This window comes from Rhipicephalus sanguineus, chromosome 5 (genome assembly GCF_013339695.2).
Source record: "Rhipicephalus sanguineus isolate Rsan-2018 chromosome 5, BIME_Rsan_1.4, whole genome shotgun sequence".
In the NCBI taxonomy this organism is placed as follows: domain Eukaryota; kingdom Metazoa; phylum Arthropoda; class Arachnida; order Ixodida; family Ixodidae; genus Rhipicephalus; species Rhipicephalus sanguineus.
In genome coordinates, this window is record NC_051180.1 from 130459759 (window position 1) to 130479801 (window position 20043).

The window sequence follows — 20043 nt, forward strand, 5'->3', positions numbered from 1 at the left end:
TATACATTTGTTATTCACTACTGCGTATTCATTGCCGCTAGATACACTTTTTTTGCTATCTCCTGTTCCCTCGACAGTTTGCGAGGCAACGGAAAAGAAATTGAAGACAATTCCCGGGAAGGCGTAATATATACTCCGGTAACATAATGAAGACGGCCGGCTTTGAAGAATTCATTACTTTCCGCCCTGACGCTTCCTTCTCTTTTTTCTCATCCTCTTTGCTTTGGCAGTTTGGGGCAGATTGAGGTGAATGTACCAGGGTGCAAGTGATGCGGTTATTAGGTTTTTTTTTTTTCAGCCCGAAATGGGCATATATATATATATATTTTTTTTTCACTTTCAGGGAAGGTACTAATTGGCAGACATCGTTGTGACTGTAACACGAGTCTACCCCTCACCCCATCGATAGAAAAAGATAATACGCAACTTCAAGGCCTCTCATTTCCATATTTCTCACTACGTCGAAGTAAAGTTAAACATTTGCTGATAACTGCTGCGGAGGAATGAACACTGTTTTTGAGATATTGAGCACAAACTTGTGCGAACGGGCAACGCCAGCCAGAAGCTGTGATCAGGGCGCTCTACGTGATGTTTAGTCGCGCGTGACTAGTCTTTACGTTATGTCACGGGATTTTAGTCAGGTAAGTAGATTTTACGTGATTTTTGTCACGTGACTAAAGGCTACGTCACGTTGCGTGATTTTGAGTCACGTGACTAGTCTACGCAATGTCACGTGATTTTAGTCACGTGACTAGTTGCTACGCCCGGTTACGTGATTTTTAGTCGCGCCACTAATTGTAACGTGATGTTACGCGATTTTAGTCCAGTGACTAGTTACGCGATATTACGTGATTTTTATTCCCATAACAGACTAGCCCATTAATCGCCGCCCAGTAATGAGGGGCATCGCCAGAACGTGCTCTAAATTAGCTACCTCCCCGTTACGGGATTGCGAGCCGTTAGCAAGGAAGCCAACCAAGCCAACTGGTGCTCCGCCATCAGAAGGTACAACAAAGGGGATCAGCTTTGAGCAGTCCAGATGCGGCTCAAAACGTCCAGATGCCGCTCGAGATGCGGTCCATATGCGGCTCCATATGCGGTCCTGCCCGTCCCAACGTGGGAGGAGCCCACTACGCGCTAGTCGCGCAGTGGGCTCCGGATTGTTAATAAAGTTTCAACAATCTCAGGGCTGTTGATAAAGCTTGACCAACCATGCATTGCACGCCGAACAAATCGGCGCACGCGTTGTGGGAACGAAGCAGAAGAGGACGAAGCGAATGCGTGCCGGTTCTTGAGGATATCTTGTGTTCGCACAACCCAGCGCAACGAAAAGCTGAAACAGCTCTCTGTTAAAAAAAGTAAAAGGTCACCGTCACCAGGAGGGGCACAACATGTACCGGCTGAAACACTGACAATTGTTGGCGATAATGAAATAAAGAACGTTTCAGGCTCACGACAGCTTCTCTATAAAAGTAGAGCGACGGTTTCGTTTCGTCTTAGAGTGTAGAACACTTTACGGAATACGAAGTAGTAGCAGTATAAAAACAACACAATGGAAGTGAAATGCCAATACTTGTTCCTTGTCTCGTTATTGTCCTGCCCGCTTTTCCCTTACTGCACACAGCAGTCACACAACACGCCTGACATTTTTTTTTTCTATTCCTTTACATGCAATATATAGCTGAATGTTGTATGTCTGAATCGAAAATAAAGAGCAACGCATATTGTGCCAACCTCTCAAACACACGTGGTGTCAGCCACCTGTGCGCCAGTTGTGGACTGCTAAGTATTGGCGCTACGATCATTACAAAAGATCTGAAGCATAAGGCTGATATGCGGGCTCATTGCTTGTGAAATTTTTTTCATGGAGCAATTGATATCCGAAAAAGCATGAAAGCAAATTATGCGTGCAAGTCGATCGTTTTGGTGTATCTTTCCACAATACGCCCTGCACCCATATACACGGTGTACGTGAAACTAACACGCCTAACGTGAATTGCAACCAAGGTTACGTCGGCTCGCAAGTAGCAGTGACATTAACAAACAAATAAAAAAACAAAAGATTTGCTTTAACAAACGTGCGTGTAGGAGAAGTTATAGTGAGTGATTAAAAGGGGTGAATAGTCGAAGGGCTGAGCCATTAGGCTACACAGAAGGGTTATGGCAGTGCGGGAGCTGCTTGCTACTACCAAGTGGTTAGCTAGACAGTACATGACATATATATGGCAGGTCATACATTTAAACAAAGAAACACAGATGAAAAAAATAAAGAAGGAACTAACTAGCCCTTACCAAGCTGTTACTACCCGCCACGGTGGTCTAGTGGTTATGGCGCTCGACTGCTGACCCGAAGGTCGCGGGATCGAATCCCGGCCGCGACGGCTGCATTTTCGATGGAGGCGAAAATGTTTGAGGCCCGTGTACTTAGATTTAGGTGCACGTTAAAGAACCCCAGGTGGTCAAAATTTCCGGAGCCCTCCACTACGGCGTCTGTCATAATCATATGGTGGTTTTGGGACGTTAAACATCAGATACTACTACTACTACCAGGCTGTTACTAAGGAGAGCAATGCTCTTCATATGTCACTGACAGTGCACCCGCTGTCTCTGCTTATCGTGTACATCAAAATGACATCACCGCCCGGGCATGACCTCCCTATCCGCCCCACTTCAGTCCATCAAGCGAGGCATGACTCCCTTCATCACCAGGGTCCGAGGAAGTACTTCGCTTATTGTCCTCTTTTCTTTTTTTGTTCGAGAATCTTTTCAAGTCGTTCTCCTCTTCTCGCGGCGTTGCTTTTAATTTTTTTCCGAATAACCTCTCCGTGCCCGCATTACCGCTTTATCTCTTTGCGTACTTTGGTTGCGAACGGCCCCCCTTTTGACGATGCTCTCGCGCTCGACTCGGTGAACGCGTCAGTTAACGACCGAGCAGGAATCTCATCCCCCTCCTCGAGGTTTGCTTTGAAAACCCAGACTCGTTCTCTCGTTTAAAAATCCAAGCTACACTAAAGAAACAAAAAAAAAACTATAAGAAAACAAAACAAACGAGTGTTCTGGCCAGCATATACGACAAGAACACAAAGGGCGCAAAGACGGAAGCATGATGTAAGCGTGTAAACAAGAGAACTTCCCGAGGCCGGCAGCTTAATGAATGATAACGGTAATCTGTTTCTTCCTGTTAGGAGCTGGAAAGAAGGGGCAGGCAGTGTGAGGTAAAGGGTGCTCACCAGCACGCGTTCCATTGAAGTCGCCGAATGATAGTAGTTTCTTTTTCTTCATGGTTTCAATCTCACTTTTCTTTTCCGGTTCGAGCGAGTCGAAGGCGAGCACCGTGGAGCGTGACCTCCTTGAAGGCAAACAGAATATGCCATTAGTGATGCCGTCAGAGAAAAGGGGGCGGCGGGCTCTTTCTCAAAGCTGCGCACAAAGTTCAAAGAAAGAAGTCGAGCGTAACAAGACCCCCCAGGACGGGCGCGAGCAAACAGATTTGACTCGTGAGTATCTTCGTGAAAAAGGCGGTGAAGATTACATACAGGAGTCTATTGTTTTTTGCTTGTCGTTCCGGGGTATCGCGCTTGGGACAGCGTCAACAAACTATAATCAACGAAACCTATAAACGCGAGGTTCCTTTTACTTTCAGGTAAAGGAACGATGTCGGTCCTCTTTTGACACCCCTAACTGAACAATCAGAGTAACCTTTTTAACTAGAAACAATACTACATATAGAATGTGAAGTCGTTCTCAACGTCTGAAATATTAAAACACATTTATACACTCTATTCAAAAACTTGTACAAGCGAACGGCTCATTTCCATATGTAGCTATGTCTTCCTTTGAAACACACATTGCTGGTGGCTTAATCATCCATCTCTCTTGAGCTATCTGTACCATAAAGCTGTTTGTTGAACTTCTTCTAGACCAGGGGTACGTAAATATCCGGTGAGACACCCACGCTAACGACGTGCGATATGTTCCAGGTGGAAAAATTTCTGCACAAACACCAGCGCTGCCACCCCCATTACTACCCATACACAACTGACCTCCACCAACACTGTATTAATTTATACTAATTAAAAATTTTAGTGCGCGATCGTTTTTGGACCTCCACTACGTTGAAGTTCACTTTGTGCGCCACGTAAACGGAGCCATAAATGTCATGATCATCAGTATTTACAAATATCTATAATGTGGCTAACACATTCTATTAAACACAGTCTCGTCTCTTGTAATATTTCATGATGACGTCGGTGCTAACGATGCTTTAATGACTAGTTGAAATGTTGGCGTGTCAATAAAGACATCTGCACTTGCTTGCCACCTAACAAAACTGACAAAAAAAGCCGCAAAATGAAGACGGTGCGGCTCTGAGTATTGCATTTCCAGAATAAATAAATAAACAAATAAATAAATAAATAAATAAATAAATAAATAAATATGGTACCAGAAACAGAAAACCGAACAACTTGAAAGAAAAAGTTACACAGAGATTTACGAAAGAACGCGAATTCAAGTAGCCCAGAGATTCGACATTTCATCTGGTGATTTATTTGGCGTGCTGCATGTCTAAGCTTAATCATCGGAATAGGAAGTGGCACATCAGTGCACTGCTAAGTGTACCTTTCGTCTGCTTCGAACCACAGAATAGCAAACGCCATATAATTTTTGCTGAGTAGCAGTTCAGAACACTGATTCCGCGCACGCGTAACTTAGCTGTACTACAATACTTAATATATATATACACAGGGTGCCCAAATATCACGCAGGTCGATTTAAAAAAAGAGGAACTTCGTTACGCGAAGCCCACCTAGTACATATTGTTCCCACAATACTGTTGTAGACACTTATAATTTTTCGTTAATGAGGTTTAGTTATTTAGCTCGAATATGTTTCTACCTCGGCAAGTACTCACCTAATCAGTAAAATACCAAGGAAGCACATGAGGGCATGCTCAAATGACATCTAACTACGCTATTTTCAGCAACGTACTGATTACGTGCCCTTTTTTCCGGCTGATGAAGAAAGCACGCGAAATATAAAAAAATAAAACGCTCCCACCCACAAAACGTGGGAGCGTAGTCCTGACTTGCTACTTCACGGTGATCCTGTTTCAGGGCGCTGCTTCCTGATTCGCGCTGCAGTTTAGTCACGTGTCATTTTTCAGATTTCGTGGGCTTTCTTTATTAGCCAAGACAAGTGAGCACGTAATTATTACCTGGTTTAAAGCAGTGTAGTTAGATGTCATTTGAACATCCATACATATGCCTCATTGATATTTTAATGAGTAGGCGAGCATTTGTCGAGTGAGAAATATCATTAGGACTAATTAACTAAAACCCATTTACGAAAAGTTAGTAGTGGCTACTACAGTATACTGGGAACAATATGCACGAAGTGCGCTTCGCGTAACGACGCCCCTTTTTCTTTTTAAATCGTGCGTGTATATATATATATATATATATATATATTATATATATATATATATATATATATATATATATATATATAATATATTGTAAGGAAGACAGCGGCGTTCGGGCACGGGCGCGAGATCGGCTGGCGAAAAGAGGAGAACGACGAAGAACAGAATAGAACAGCCGGCCTAGCGAACAGGCGTTGTCTCTATTTCTCTCGTCATTACAATGGCGCAGTCGTCGAAAACGAAGCCTTAAGCCTGACACCACGTGTGCTCGTGCTTCTTCGCCGTCTCGGGCCCGCCATCCTAGGAAGGCTGTCCACGCTTCCTCGGCCATGGAGCCCGTCCACCTGCCACCGCAGTCCGGAAACGCACAGTTCGAGGACGGCGTCCATGCCTCCTCAGCACCTCATAACCTCCCGGCGCTGCGAAAGCCGTCCGGGGACGGCGTCCAGGCCTCCTCGGCGGCTCGACTTTCTTTCACAGACGCCGCGCTGCCCGACATGACACACGGGATCTTTCTTCCTGGGAACGCGGTTCACGCTTCCAAAGGCATGGATCTAATAGCAAGGACTATACCTACGTCTGAGCCGCCAAGGGACGCCATTCACGCTCCCTTGCCCACGGATCTCGACGGCCTGAGTACAGCGACCGCCGCATACTACGCGGACATTATTTCCTGCTCATCAGGCGCCTCACCCGACAGAGTCACGGAGGTCTTGCATGCCCTCACGCAACTGTCGAAGCAGCTCGACGTCCTGGCGTCGACCAGCTCCGTATTCTCATCCACGGCTTCATCATCGGCTGTTTCAGCAGTGCCGGTGTTCCGAGGTTTCCAGGATGACGCTGCCCTGTGGATTGAGACCATCAATTCTTTCGGCTCTCGCCACGCCTGGCACGACAACCAAAAAATGGCTGGTGGCTATAGACCGCCTTCGTGGTGGTGCCGAGGCATGGCATAAATATGAAGGCGTCAAGCAGCACTCCTGGCTGCAATGGAGTGCGAGGCTCATCGCTGTTTTCGGACGGATTTCCCATGAAAACTGTGACGACCTGGCACCACCACCACATGCACTACGTCGCGCCACCCAATACCGAACACAGCCGCTTCCAACGGTACAGGTTCGCGTCGACGGAATCGGTGAGCTTACTGCTGTTGTCCAAACGGGAGCTCCACGTACTGCGCTGCATCGACGCCACGCCCCAGTCGCCCTCCAGCCTTGGTCCGAGGCACCCCTGCGCGGCCTCGGCGGGAGCGCATTGCCAGTCGGTGCGCTGGATTTGAAGATACAAACCGAAGCCGGGAGCAAGTTCCTTGCCGCCGTTCCCGTCTTCGAGGACTTGCACGCTGACATGGTTTTGGGAGCTGACTACCTCTTGTCTGGTGAAGTTCAGCTCATTATAGATGGCGGCCGAGTAAAGCTCCGCTGTTTCACTCCGAACACTTTCTCGGCCCCAAATTCCCAAGTTAAAAGACCGCAGCCACAGATGTCCAGCAGCGAGAGCATCCTCATTGACCAGCCGCAGGCACATCTGCCGACTTCACGGCAGTCATTGGCCGAGTGTGTCGCGAGCGCTTCGCGCAAGAAATCTATGGCTGCCGAGGACGCATTTATCGAGGTTTTGCCTGTTTTGTCGGGATCTGCAAGCCGGGGCATGGCCGAGGCTATCGATGCGCCGCCGGAAGATGGAGCCACCATCGGCCCTTCCGGTCGCCTGGCGTGCGATTCTGCAGACGACGACGGGCAGTTCATTCTGACCGACAGCGTACAACATGAATGCCGTACGGGTCACCACAAGGCGGTCTGTGTCTACGGGGAACCTGACGCTCATCGGTCGGATGGCCGCGCGCGGAGTGGCCCACCAAGGATCTCGAGTTCCGCGACGTTACGAGAGACAATGACCACCCTTACGCAGGTGCCAGTACATGTCGTGTATCCGTCTGAAGATGTTTGAGAGCGTCGACAAAATCTCTTTAAAAGTCAGACCGGATCTATACCGTGGAGTAGCCAAAACTGGCTCATTATTCTTGGAATCTGTGTTTCTTCTACCTTCTCCTTTAAGCGGAATTCGCACCATTTATTTAAGTGGCTTTTGACCACTGAATTCGTCTTGGAAATTTCCCTTCATCATCGTTACATCCATTAAGCAGACCTTAAGCGTGATACTTGGCACTCGTTAAGGTTAACGAGTGAGAGAGCGTGGATATTAAACACTCGTCGAGTGGCGAGTCAAGCATGTCTAGAAAGGAAGTTTTACGAAGCGCGTATTCCGAAACCACACGCGGGATTAATTCCCACAGGGCATATGCTCTACCCGGTCTTCCTCGATACTTTTAAAACACCGTGACGGGGCGAAAATACGGTGGCACCTAAGCGGTAGTCATATGGGGGACGCAGCCCTTTTACGGAACTTCGTGTTCCAGCATAGTTCCAGGATTCGGTGGTGGGGTGGAAGTAATGAAAGACCGGAAGGAAAGTCTGTGTAGTCGAGCCTCTGTGTTATAAGCTGGTGGGTAAAAAAAAACGAGAAAGTTCGTCCCACCTGCAGCCTGCGCGACGTGATTGCGTTGCCCGGAATTTCTCCTGGGACAACGCATGCAGAGCTGTGACGCTCAGAAAAGCTATGTTTAGAAACGGACGGGTGTTTGAAGAGGCGAGACGGGTGGCTCATTCTTCTCATTTAATTGTTAAGCTGTAGTCACGGCCTGTCGCATCTCGCTTCGCTTATCAGTGTTGAAGATGTCCCCTTTTGTTATCATTAGACTATATGTTAGGGCCACATGGTACTGGGACTATTGTAATACGGAAGCAGGCAAGACTAGACGAAGCTAGCGGTACATCTCATTGGAAGGGCACTGCCAAAGTTCATGCAGGAAGAATATCAGAGATAGTTACAGCTATTTACGGAACGAGAACGATGAAATACGTTGACAGCGCGTACGATTTGCGGGGCGTTGCAGCTAACCTGTGCCAAGCATCAAGGGAAGTTAAAAAAAATCATAATACTCATAAATTTTCTTTTATGTCTCGATCGTAAGATACACACTATCCTGGCTAACAAGCTAAAATTAATGCCTTTTGCAACCAGCAGATAAAATACTAGAAAGTGCTACAGACCGAGTAATAGTATCTAAAAGTGATTTGTCTTTTGTTTCATATTATACAGAAGAGGCTCACATCCGCAACACTTGCCCACGCAGGTGGCCTCTCACATTTTGCGACAACGAGCGAGAGTTAGCAGCCTTTGCTCTAGACTTGGCACGATTGATCAGTCAAAGGCTTTGCTTCCGTTTGACAGAAATCTGGGCTAGCTGAACTACTGCAACGTGATAGAGTGACTGTTTCAAAGGCAACAAACGCTTTGACAGGAGAATAAGAGGTCGGTTTTCGTACGTACAGACCTGTCGAGCTTGTAGAGAGGTACGCATTCTCCTAATAATGAAATAATATTACAAGGAGGTATGAAAATGCGCGTAACAAAACATACATGAATGTAGCAAGAAAGAAAATGATTCATCTCCATACTTTCATTACGTAGGGAAACCGCCCCAGCTACTGGGACACATTTTCGCGTTGTCCGAGATGGAGCGAGCACTCTCGGTCAAACTCAGGTAAACATAACCGCCATTTTCCTTAAATGCGGCAGTGTGTGCGTAAGTTCCAACGCGACGTCTTATCGACGCCGGTTGACCAAAGGAAAAGGAGCCCTGCCCTAGGCCGCCGTACACGGAGACGACAACACGGAGCTATATTGTACCGCACTACTGCCTCCACACACGGGACCACAATCGAAGTGGTCGCTCGGCGAGGGAACCGATGCGCCCGACAATGAGAGGAAGGCGAAGCATGAGGACAGGAGAAAAACAACGCGAATGTTGATGGCAGAACCGGAAAGAAGAGGAGAGGGCGAGCAGGTTGGGGCGTACGCGGTAGACTCAGGACAGTTAAGAAATGGGACGCGAGTCCCTACCATTGCTTCAGCCGCGCGCGCACGAATATAGAGCCAGTGAGGCGAGCGCGGCACTTGCAAACACGCGCGCAAACAAAGGCGCGGACGGAGCTGACCGTTAATGGGTCTGGCGTAGTCCGATCGGCTTGCTGCTTTGTGCGCACGGTATAAGGTGCGTCGTCGACTCGGACGACCGAGGACACTCGCGCATTCACTCGGACTGCGCTAGCGAAGTAAAGAGACGAATAAAAGCGGGACGTATAAAAGTAGGCGTTGCTTCCTTCCAATGCTGCGGACACGAAGCCGACCGGTGCCGGTACGGACTCCTTTGTTCTGGCGGTAGACGAGAAAGGAGTTTTCCGACTAATCAATTAATCAATGAACGCCGAAGACGACAGGTAAGAGACGCGCGAGTGGACGTTCGTTCCGCTCGAGGCCGTGGTAACTGTCAGCTTTCTGGACGCCAGAGACACACGCTTCCCTGGACAATACGGTGAACGAGAAATGTGCTCTGCATGAAAGCAGAGACAGAACTTTTTCTCGCGAATTAGATAGCGCCTAGGGGAAAGGGGGGGGGGGGGTTAAGGTAGGACAAAATCACTTTTCGCTAGAGCAACGCCCTAACGGAGCCTCGCACGTGTGTGCGGGAAACTAAGCAGCATTTTGCCTCCTTGACACGTCAACACTTGCACGTCACGCTGTTGGTTCTACAGGCACAGACGCGGACTGTCAATCGACAAAGTTAAGGAACACTAACTGACCTCCTCCATGACAGGTTTAGGGTGAACGCATTGTCAGACGTGCCCATGAAGTATCGATCACTTGTCGGGCAAAAGCTTTTGTCAGGCATAAACAGAGCGCAAGAAAGCTGAGTCATAAGTTGGCACTTACGTTTTTTACTTTCTTTGCCTTTATCGAACACAAGCAGTCGGCATTACCGATAATTTAGTATTAACGGATTTTTACTGCAGTGGCGTTATATAATGAGGCACGAATAGAAACTTTTCAGTTATGTCGTGGTGTTTCCCTGTGCTTGTGATCGGCAATTTATTGGGTTAATTTGGAGTGAGGCAAAATGTACTCTGCCTTTAAAGGGCGCCTCACAAGGTTTGACAATTTTGAGCTGACGAGCGTAATGCATACACTGGGCGTTCACGATCACGTCTGCCAAAATTTGCGACGCTACGCGCCTCGGAAATGGGTCAAATTTCAAGGTTAACGCTGCTTGCCCTTCCTCTCGCGCGCGCGCGCCCAGAGAATGGGGGGATGACGTACATGGTGGAATGGCCCTACTTTGATGGTAGTGCTGTGACGTCGCTCCTCTACGTAGACGACTGTGCTCTGACGTCGCCAACAGTAGCACGTGACACTGCGGTAAATATTTGACACGACATGTATAGTTTGTGTAATTTGCTGCTTGAATAGATTAACAAAACTTGAGAGAAATAATGAGACACCGAAAGGAAATGTGCGCGTCTTTTTCATTTTTTTTTTCGTGAATTGCAGCGAGATGCGAGCTATAGTGCCTCCGTTTCCGATGCGTTCGTGTCCCTGCGGCTAGCGCATCGAGCAGACTCCAGCCCTGGAAACGAAAGTAACGTTCTGGCACGTTCGAGCACTCATCATTTATTCTATCGCGTCCAAGTAAACGTTAATGCGGCACTGGCTCATGATACCGCCACTCTCGTGCCCGTACAAATGTCGCAGCTTTCATGCCCGTCCCTCAGAAACAGGCAGTGCACCACAGAGAACGTCGACACTACGCCCACGGCCGCTACATAAAAAAAGAGGTAGCGGCCGTGCAACGCCGCTCGCGTGCTCGGGCTGGCTCAGGCGCGTCATGCGCACGTGACCATGTATGCGCATGACGTGTACATGCATATGTGTCAAGTGAAGAGAGCAGGGAAGGGATTTGGCTTGCGAAGGCTACACGGGGCGAGTGGCAAGGGTTCGAAACTCGCCTCCTCGCATCATGGTTTCGCGCCGCTACAAATTACTGTTTTTCTCAGCTTGTAATGAACCTATTTGAAAAATTCTTGCGGCATACTGCTCTTCATTCCGCACACAACAACTTCCAACGTCTAACTAAAATTTGCTATGTGACTTGGTGAGGGGCCCTTTAACGGCGAGAATTACATCGACAATTAAGTTCGATTGTTGTATTTGCTGGACCAATACGTCAATGTAGTTTTCGGGTGGCGAGTAATCTACGAATGCCTGCTATTAACGGGCGGAGCATTCGTATTTGTTCACCTCGTTTATTCTTATAGTGATCTTTACAACGATCTGTTCGTTTACCATTAAGAAGCAATAGGCACCGCTCTGACATAGGAATACAAGCACACGTCATGCAACGAGTAGCACGTAATGCCGCCCTGGCGGCTCGCAACTATTACCTCACCGGCCGGCATTTATGCGCGCTTTTCAAAAAAAAAAAAAAAAAGAGGCGCGACATTTACGCAATCGGTTGCAGCGCCTTCAACGTCAATAGACCAAGTGATCCCTAAAAGTGGAGACTATACTCGATGGGGAAATTCTCTGACGACGACGAATCTGAGAGGGGAAGAGCCTGGCGGAGAAAGTGGATATGAGAGAGGGGGGGGGGTCTCTTTCTTCACATGAGTCATTGTGCTAAGTGGTGCGGCAGTATTTCACAGTGATGTTGTTTCTCGGAAAGTCATTACGAATCGGCGTAGTTTTTACGTGAGACGGTCTCCAGTTTGTCCAAGCGCGAGAAAAGAACGGCAGCGTAATTGGCAAAATTAAACAACCACTTGTGCATCCTTTATTTATTTTCGCTATGAAAATTATGGCTTTTGTCTCTTCACATGCACTCTATGAAAACGAAAAGAGTCCTCTTGCCCTTTAAGGAGCGGTCTGACTTGCCACGTATATGACTCTCTTTAAAGAGGCACTCTTTTTGGGAGTCATTATACTCTCTTCGGAGAGTCGTGTGACCCACAAGAGAGTTGACGTGTCTCTTTAAAGAGAGTCATATACGTGGCAAGCCAGAACGCTCAAAAAAGAGCCAAAGGACTCGTTTCTTTTTTTAGAGTTTGCCTGAACTAACAAGCATGAGATCGTCGTTATTTTTGAGCAGAACGCTTGCCTGTTTGCCCATTGCCTCTGATTTAATAGCTTTTCATTCAAAACAGTTGAAAGTTCTCGATCAGTATGGAATGATAGGTTGTAGCATCAGGTCTAGGGTGAACTTCCGTTAATCGTCAATCAACGCGGAAATGCGTTATTCTGCGTGGTATATAGTGGAAAATCCTGGTTTGAGCAGATCTGTGAACCAACCATCAAAGGCTTATTAAAGTCTGTACTTCTTTTCTGACATACAGATCAAATTAATCGGTTAATGTCTCTCGAAACCGTTCGCAGGCTGCCATAGCGATGTTACCACGCCTATGCAACGAGCCCGCTGCATCCATTAAAATACCGCTGTGCACGCCCATTGAGCAAGCTCATAGTGACCCTCCTTCCCATAGCGTCAGCTGGCAGAACGCATTAACGACCTGCCCGCCGCCACAAGGCAGAACTGTCGATAATACCTGCTTCCAAACACCACGAGGAGCGCTGTTTCCAACGCGAGGCATACGGCCGCTGCCGCTCGCAACACCACACGCACCGGCAAACACCAACGTGCGCCGGCTGGCTAGCCGAAAAAGTGGGGGCAATGTACGGCCGCGTCCGTAAAATGCCTGCCGTTGTGGTGATGGCTCCACAAGCCCGACTATGCATAAATCAGATACACTGGCTCCCGTTTCCGTTGAGACGTTCCCGTACTGGCGTCACCGTGCGAGTCAGAGTCCGTGGCAGCCACCGGAAGCTGCGGGTCCTCGGGGACGCTTAAACGCGCGAACCGTGCCAGATCAGCCGTACGGCACCGTGGGGAACCATCGCGTTGCGCCGGAGGCTAGCATCCCCAGCTGCGCGTTTTAGGGTTTTGGCTTGTATGTTCGTCCCTCCTCTTCGCACCCTTCTTGATTCGAGGCCCCTCTGTGTGCTACTGGTTTGCGGGTATTGATTTTTTTTTACTGTGTCTGCGCGTTTCCGTTCCTACTGATGGTTGATCCCAGGCGTGCGCTCTCTCTCGTCGTCCACTGCCTATGCAATCGTCCTCAGAGGCACGCATCCTTGCACTGCTACGAGGCGCCACCCAGATCTGTAATAGTGAAGCTAGCCTTACTTTTTCGTAATATCTTTTTGTAGCTACAAGCTCGTGTCAACAGAACGAGTGGGTGTGTAAAACTTCCATTCGTTTAACACCCTTAGCGGCTGTGTTGAGTCAGGTGCAAATGCCGTCACCTATTACTCGCGAAAACAGCGTTTTCTGCAACATTTTAAGCTTGTTTGGTCTGCGCTACTTCTGCATTACGAAGTCTAACTGTCCATGTAGTGACGTTCCTTCCATAAACTGTAGTATGGCAAGGCCAGCGAACGAATAAACAATATATAGTGACGAAAACAGCGAATACTCATTTTCACGGCGTTTGCAAACGTGAACACCCGTCTGCGTAATGATGTGTGTGCGCTGAATGACAATGTTGTACTGCGCACTCTTTGACACCGCGACATGGTGACCATAGTTCGCGTTCAATGAAATGCTGGAGAAAACGCGATCCAGATGAGCAGTTTTCCAACACAATTTTAAAGCCACCTGATCAGCTTCTGCGGCTCCTTCCGTGTGCAAATGCAAACGGTTCAGTAGGTTTGTTACGGCAGTTACCAATGACAGATTTGCAGCGTAAGCTGTATGGGTTGTTGCGAAAGGTGAATGGAGAAACCGAAATTCCCAATAGCAGCCGAAGTTATCCAGTCATCCGTTTGCGCAATACCCAGCGGACTTTTAGAACTGCGATTGCGAGAGTGGAGAACCTCGTTTGATCCTTAGAACCTCACTTTGTTCTCATCTAGTTTTATGCCGAGACATCTTTTCCACGCAATCGAACTCATAAATTTGTTAGTCTCCAGTTGCGGAACGTTGGCACATGGAATACAGAAAGGCGCATGTCGTGGAAGTGTGCGTTTCCAATGTAACAGCCTCAGCCGTATGTAGGCAAGGTTTTCTTTAGTAATTTGGGCAATGCGGACTTGCTGTCTCTTAAAATCCCTTGAACGTTTTTGTACAAGTAGTGAGGATTGGCACAGTCGAAGTAGTATATTATAGAGCCGTTTAACTCTACAATGGACGCAAAACCTTTCCAGTACTTTTCCTTGGTGCATCTTGTAGGGTATGTTGACACCTTCGCAAGTGACGGCTGGTCATCTTCTCTTGACAAAAGAACGCAATGTGAAATTGCATGCGATGTTGGGAACCGAAGAAACGTATTCTGTAGGCGCAATACCTATGGACAGATCCGCAACTATCAGTACTGCTGTAAGAAGCAACTTTCGACGCCTAAAAATAGGAAGAGTGCCTAGACTGAACCAACATGGCTAGTCCGCCGCGGTGGTACTGTGGCTATGCTGCTCTACTGCCGACACGCAGGTCGCTTGTTCGCTCCCGACCGTGGCGGTCGCACATTCACGGAGGCGAAGCGCTAAATGCGCGTATACTGTGCTGTGTCAGTGCACGTTACAGAACACCAGAGACTAATAATTTACGGATTCTTCCGCTACGACGTGCCTCAATCATATCGTGGTTTTGGCACGTAAAACCCCACAAATTATTATTAACCAATATGGCTAGGCGATACGATTACGAGTGGAGGGAGTAAAATTCGCGTGCCATCCCGTCCACGTCATTGAACGACACTTATTAATGTTCCAACTATTGTGACAAGGAGAATGAACTTGGGTCGTACCGGCCGGTATATTCTGCACACTTCGCTGTTAAGGGTATTTCCATTTAGGCGTTCAGTTTACTCTTTATACAACTTATCTTAACCAACTACTTGCCGAGAAGACTTAGTATCGTTAAGGGTTAGTTTGCTCAATGACGTGGTCTGAGAGAATCGCCGTTCTTGTGGTCTCGTCAAAGAGTACTTGAACGGCCGGCGTAGGGTTTGTAAACAGTCAGCTGTCGGCTATTTCAAGAGAACAGAAGCGAAACCCAGCAGGGAGGGCGCATTGTGCTTGCATTGCTCGTACATTGCTCCGACTAAACGACGTCTCCTCCCGACTGTCGTTGAACGACTTGATCGCGGTTTCAACGACATACTCAGACATGCTGCATGATAGACTCCAGAGGAGTACAGCCTGACTCTAATTGAAAGACGGTCAACGCGGAAGAGGATATTGAGACTGAAGATTTGCCGAAGGAAAGAAAAACAGCAAAAAATGCGAAAGATTCAATGGACCCGGGCTCAAAGGGAGCGCCGGGAAGGAAGAAAGACTTAACGGCTACACTTCTAGAAGGCGGTCCTTATGTCTCCGCAATCACAGCGGTTGTCTCTCGAGGGGCGGGGGGGGGGGGGGAGGGGGGGGGGGGCTTGACGAAGGCTGTTAGGAAGGAGAGAGAGAAAAAAAAAAGAACAGAGGAAAGCAAAGGAGGGAAGGGAGTATTCTTGGTACGTGCCCCGACTGGCGATGAGAGCCTCCGAGCGTGCCTGGCTCATCTCGGCCACCGAGTCTGTGTTGCTGCTGCGCGCCAAAATTCTATCGCTCGCTCAATCAATCGGAGGAATTGCTTCCGATTCACGGACGATTTTCATTTACTCAGAAGTAGGGAGCACGTGCGTGGGTGGGAGGAGGAAAGAGAGAGAGAGAGACAGAGAGATTCTTCGTCGACTCGGGCCTTGGGTGCAGATGGCTTCGATAGAACTAGCGGGCCCTCACCAAAGAGAGCACCGGGCTATTTATTCTATGACTGGTCACGCTTGAGCGATTTTCATTGCCTGCAGTTCCTTCCGGCTCCCTTAGAGGTTGTGACGTTTGCTTTTGAATGCGTACGCCTTCCTGCGAAGAATACTCTTCGTACGTTGACGACTGGGAGATGCGTTAATTTAATGTGCTTCTTCACGTCGCGCGGACCATCAGGATATATACGGAACTCTTTCAGAGAAGTTACGGGAGCGAGCGAAAGCAGGAAAACACTGTGAAATTCGTAGTATTTCGAGGATAAATAACGCGGAAATATGACCTGTACTTAGGATCTTGAAACTTCGACCTACTTTGTTTTGTATTGTCTCGTTTTCTTTGCACGTACTGAATATTTTGATCTGCTCGCCAATTATGAATTGTGTAGATGCGGCAGCGCAGGCGCAAATAGATTAAATGCCTAGATTCATCTGCGTTATGTTTAGAGATAACCGCCCTACTGGGCACATAATTATTCATACCGTTTTCATTATTGTCACTTTGCGCTTTGTCAGTGGACGTGCCGCGACACGTGGTTTGTCTGTAATAACTCACTGCGGTGACGTTTTAACCCATACCAGACACCGTGCGAAATAAACCTCTTGCTCTTCACTGCAAGCCAATCTTTAGTACTGCTTACTGGTAAGTTCCTTGGAATACAGTTCACTCGTAATGCAGTCTCAGTTTTTGCGCCTACAAGTGCCGGCGCTGGCAGACACAGGCGAGAGTGATTGTAACGTGAACGATGTTACCAAGCTGCACCTATTTACCCTTTAGTAACCTCGGGGGCAAGCTGGAAATGCGATCACAAATGCGCTCAGAAGGGCGCTCGTAGCCAGTGCAATTCTGTTTTTGCATTTTTTTCGGAGATCACAACGCCGTTCACAGCTCCTGCCGTTGAACATTCGCTGTACATAGGTGTGAATTTTTCTTATCTTCTTCTGTTTGTTTACGTAGGTTTGCATGAAGTTGAGATTGCACTTTCCCACGGTATAGATCAGCGTAGGGCTTAGTAGGCTTGTGGAGCTCAGCTGAGCTTTTTCTTGATGCCCTCCGCTTCTTCCGAATTGAGGTGGAAATTGATTGATTGATTGATTGATTGATTGATTGATTGATTGATTGATTGATTGATTGATTGATTGATTGATTGTGCCGATAGCCCAGCTGTTTTAGAGTTACTGTTTACTGGAACCTTACACAGTAACCTTCAAATGGCCCTGTAGTTCTCGAGTGCTAGACACCTAGGTCCCTAGACATAGACCTGTGTACACGTTATGATAGTTTGCAGCTTCCCTCAAGCCTGCTAGAGCACATGTACTGGTGTTTTTGCTTCCACGCACATGTTGCAATTGCTTATTTTCCTCTCAAGCACTTGCTTCATATACTTGTGCTGAAAGCGGTCTAAACTCCCACTTTCTGCGTTTTGTTACTTCATTATCTTGCACGTGAATAGCGGCTGTGTTCCTTAAGCAGTTCTGATATTTCATCTAGGAAATTTCTGTTCGGATGCTATGTAAATTTGAACGCTTCTATTCCCCCCCCCCCCCCTCGGCCATGTGGTTTGTCCCTCAATTAATTGTGTACTCTTCTTTAATTGTGTGCTCTCACATCGCATGTTATGAAGCAATCGGCCCTAATGCGCACGCATCCGCATTTACGGAAGGCCTAGAAAAATAGTTTTAAAATTGGAGCGTTACCTTACTCCAGTCGATAAGCAGTAGCAAAAACTTTTTATAGCGATGTCGGGACTAAGTAATCTTTTGCTAAGGGTTCTTCTTTCTGGCGTACGCAGGTTCACCGCTAGAAGAGAGGAAAATCTAGTGGTACGCACCCGGAGGCCCACACGAACAGGTAAGCCAGTTAGTTTTGAAAGCGTGCGGTTTAGTTTTCTAACACTGACGCAGGCTTAAAGATAACAAATTAAACGAAAAAAAAAAAACGTGCCCGCTACTGCGTTGATTAGGAATAAAATAGCCTAATAGGATGGGTACTACCGTAAACAGGGCCTTGAAATTTTTTAGACTAGCATCAAGGCCCTCTCATTGCTGCAGCTATCACCTTCACGAAGAAACAGAAAAAAAAGACAGGCAGTTGAGGAGCCAGCCACTAGGCGCACACGGCAATCTCCTTATATGCGAGCACAAATCACACTTTTTTCCACGTTTACCATGAAGTATTTTAGTTTACAAGGCATGAAACTGGCTTCACGTACACGCGAGTGCACTTTGGTTCCTGAAGTTGAGAAACGATCAACTTGAACTATTTATGCAAGCGATGACTCATTACGACGTTACGCTGCGTGGTAACCCAGGAGAGCAAGAACGATACTTGTGAGCTGCGAAATAGGGTTTCGTTTTAAAATTTGCATCTTGAAGAAATTGAATTGAAAATTGGGAAATAATTTCATTTATGTACGAAACAAGGTTACGGTGATAAAAATAGTTTGTGAAATCTATCGTTGCGGGATTTGAGGCAAGCAACAAGCTGCCCTTCTGGGACGTTGGTTCTTACAAGAAACTATGACATTGCTATGACATTGTTCTGCTAAGCACGAGGAGGCGGGTGTGTTGAAGTGCAATGTGTTCGAGAAGGTTGAATTTAAATTAAAGAAAATTTTCTGTGTTGCCTTTCGACGAATCTGGATGTCATTACCAGGCTGATTCTTTTATAACTTCAACTCTGTGCTCAATTTGTATATATTTTGAAGCAACGTTATAACGCTTTATTATAATACGCAATACTAGACCATAGCGGAAACACCGCTGCCGATACCTTAGCAGACTTTATAACGGGGTACATTGCAGATAGCACTGCGCTATACTTACACTATACGGGGTGTCATTGAACCTGTAAGGGGTGTGTTTTAAATTAACACGACAGGTTGCGCAGCCGACGACGCAGAGGCTCCGAACCGCAGAGAAAAGGCCGTGTCAGCTACTTTTCGCTGCCGCACGGCACTTTCATATCCCGTTGCTGTAGCGCGCGTTGCACCTTCTTGTTTTCGTGAAGCGGTTGCGCAACTTGGATGATATCTTTCGAACAGAATCGAACGGTACGAACAATAGGACAAGAAAGAGGTCGCCACGAACGCACGTGCGCGTACTTTGCTGTATCGAGCTGAAGGCCAAAGATGCTGCCTGCAAATCGTCGCTTGCCGCTGTAACGCTACCGAAAGTTACGAACGCATCATTTCATCCGGGTCCAGCCAACATTAGGCCAACTTTTAATGGTGTCCACCGTCTATCAATAGCAGCAGGAACAGCGCAGCTTCGTGGCCTGGCTTTGATGCTTTTCTAGGCGCATCGAACCTTTTGCTAATGTACTGCCCAGCATGCGTAATTACTGGCAGTAATGAGGCTATCGGATCATATGGCGGATGACATCATTGTACACAGTATAGCTGGAGATAAGGGGAAAGAAAGAAGGAGGGAAGAGAGGAGGTTTATTAAGAGCCTCAGCGTCTCGCCGATTCTTTATTATGGCGAATGAAAACGACTGCCACGCGATCGGTGATAGAACACGGTCGATTTCAACGTATTCATCGCATGCATGACTGAAAGGGATACAAGGCTACTTACCGAAAGCTCTCAGTAAAAAAATAAATAAAGAAAAGAAAACGAAGGCCACGCGTCGTTCGATTTTCGAATGTATGCGTAGAATGCACGTGCTCTCATTTATTACGAACTTAACGATCTAACTTTTCTCAGATCATCCCGATAAAGATGTGAATTTTTAGTGTCGGTTATATGAACCGAGCCCTTTGTTTGCTTACACACAACGGCCCTGTGAAGAAATATGTAAGGATTACGCGAAACGCCCGTGTACAAAAAAAAAATGGCTGTCAGACAAAAGAACTACTCGACTGTCCGTAT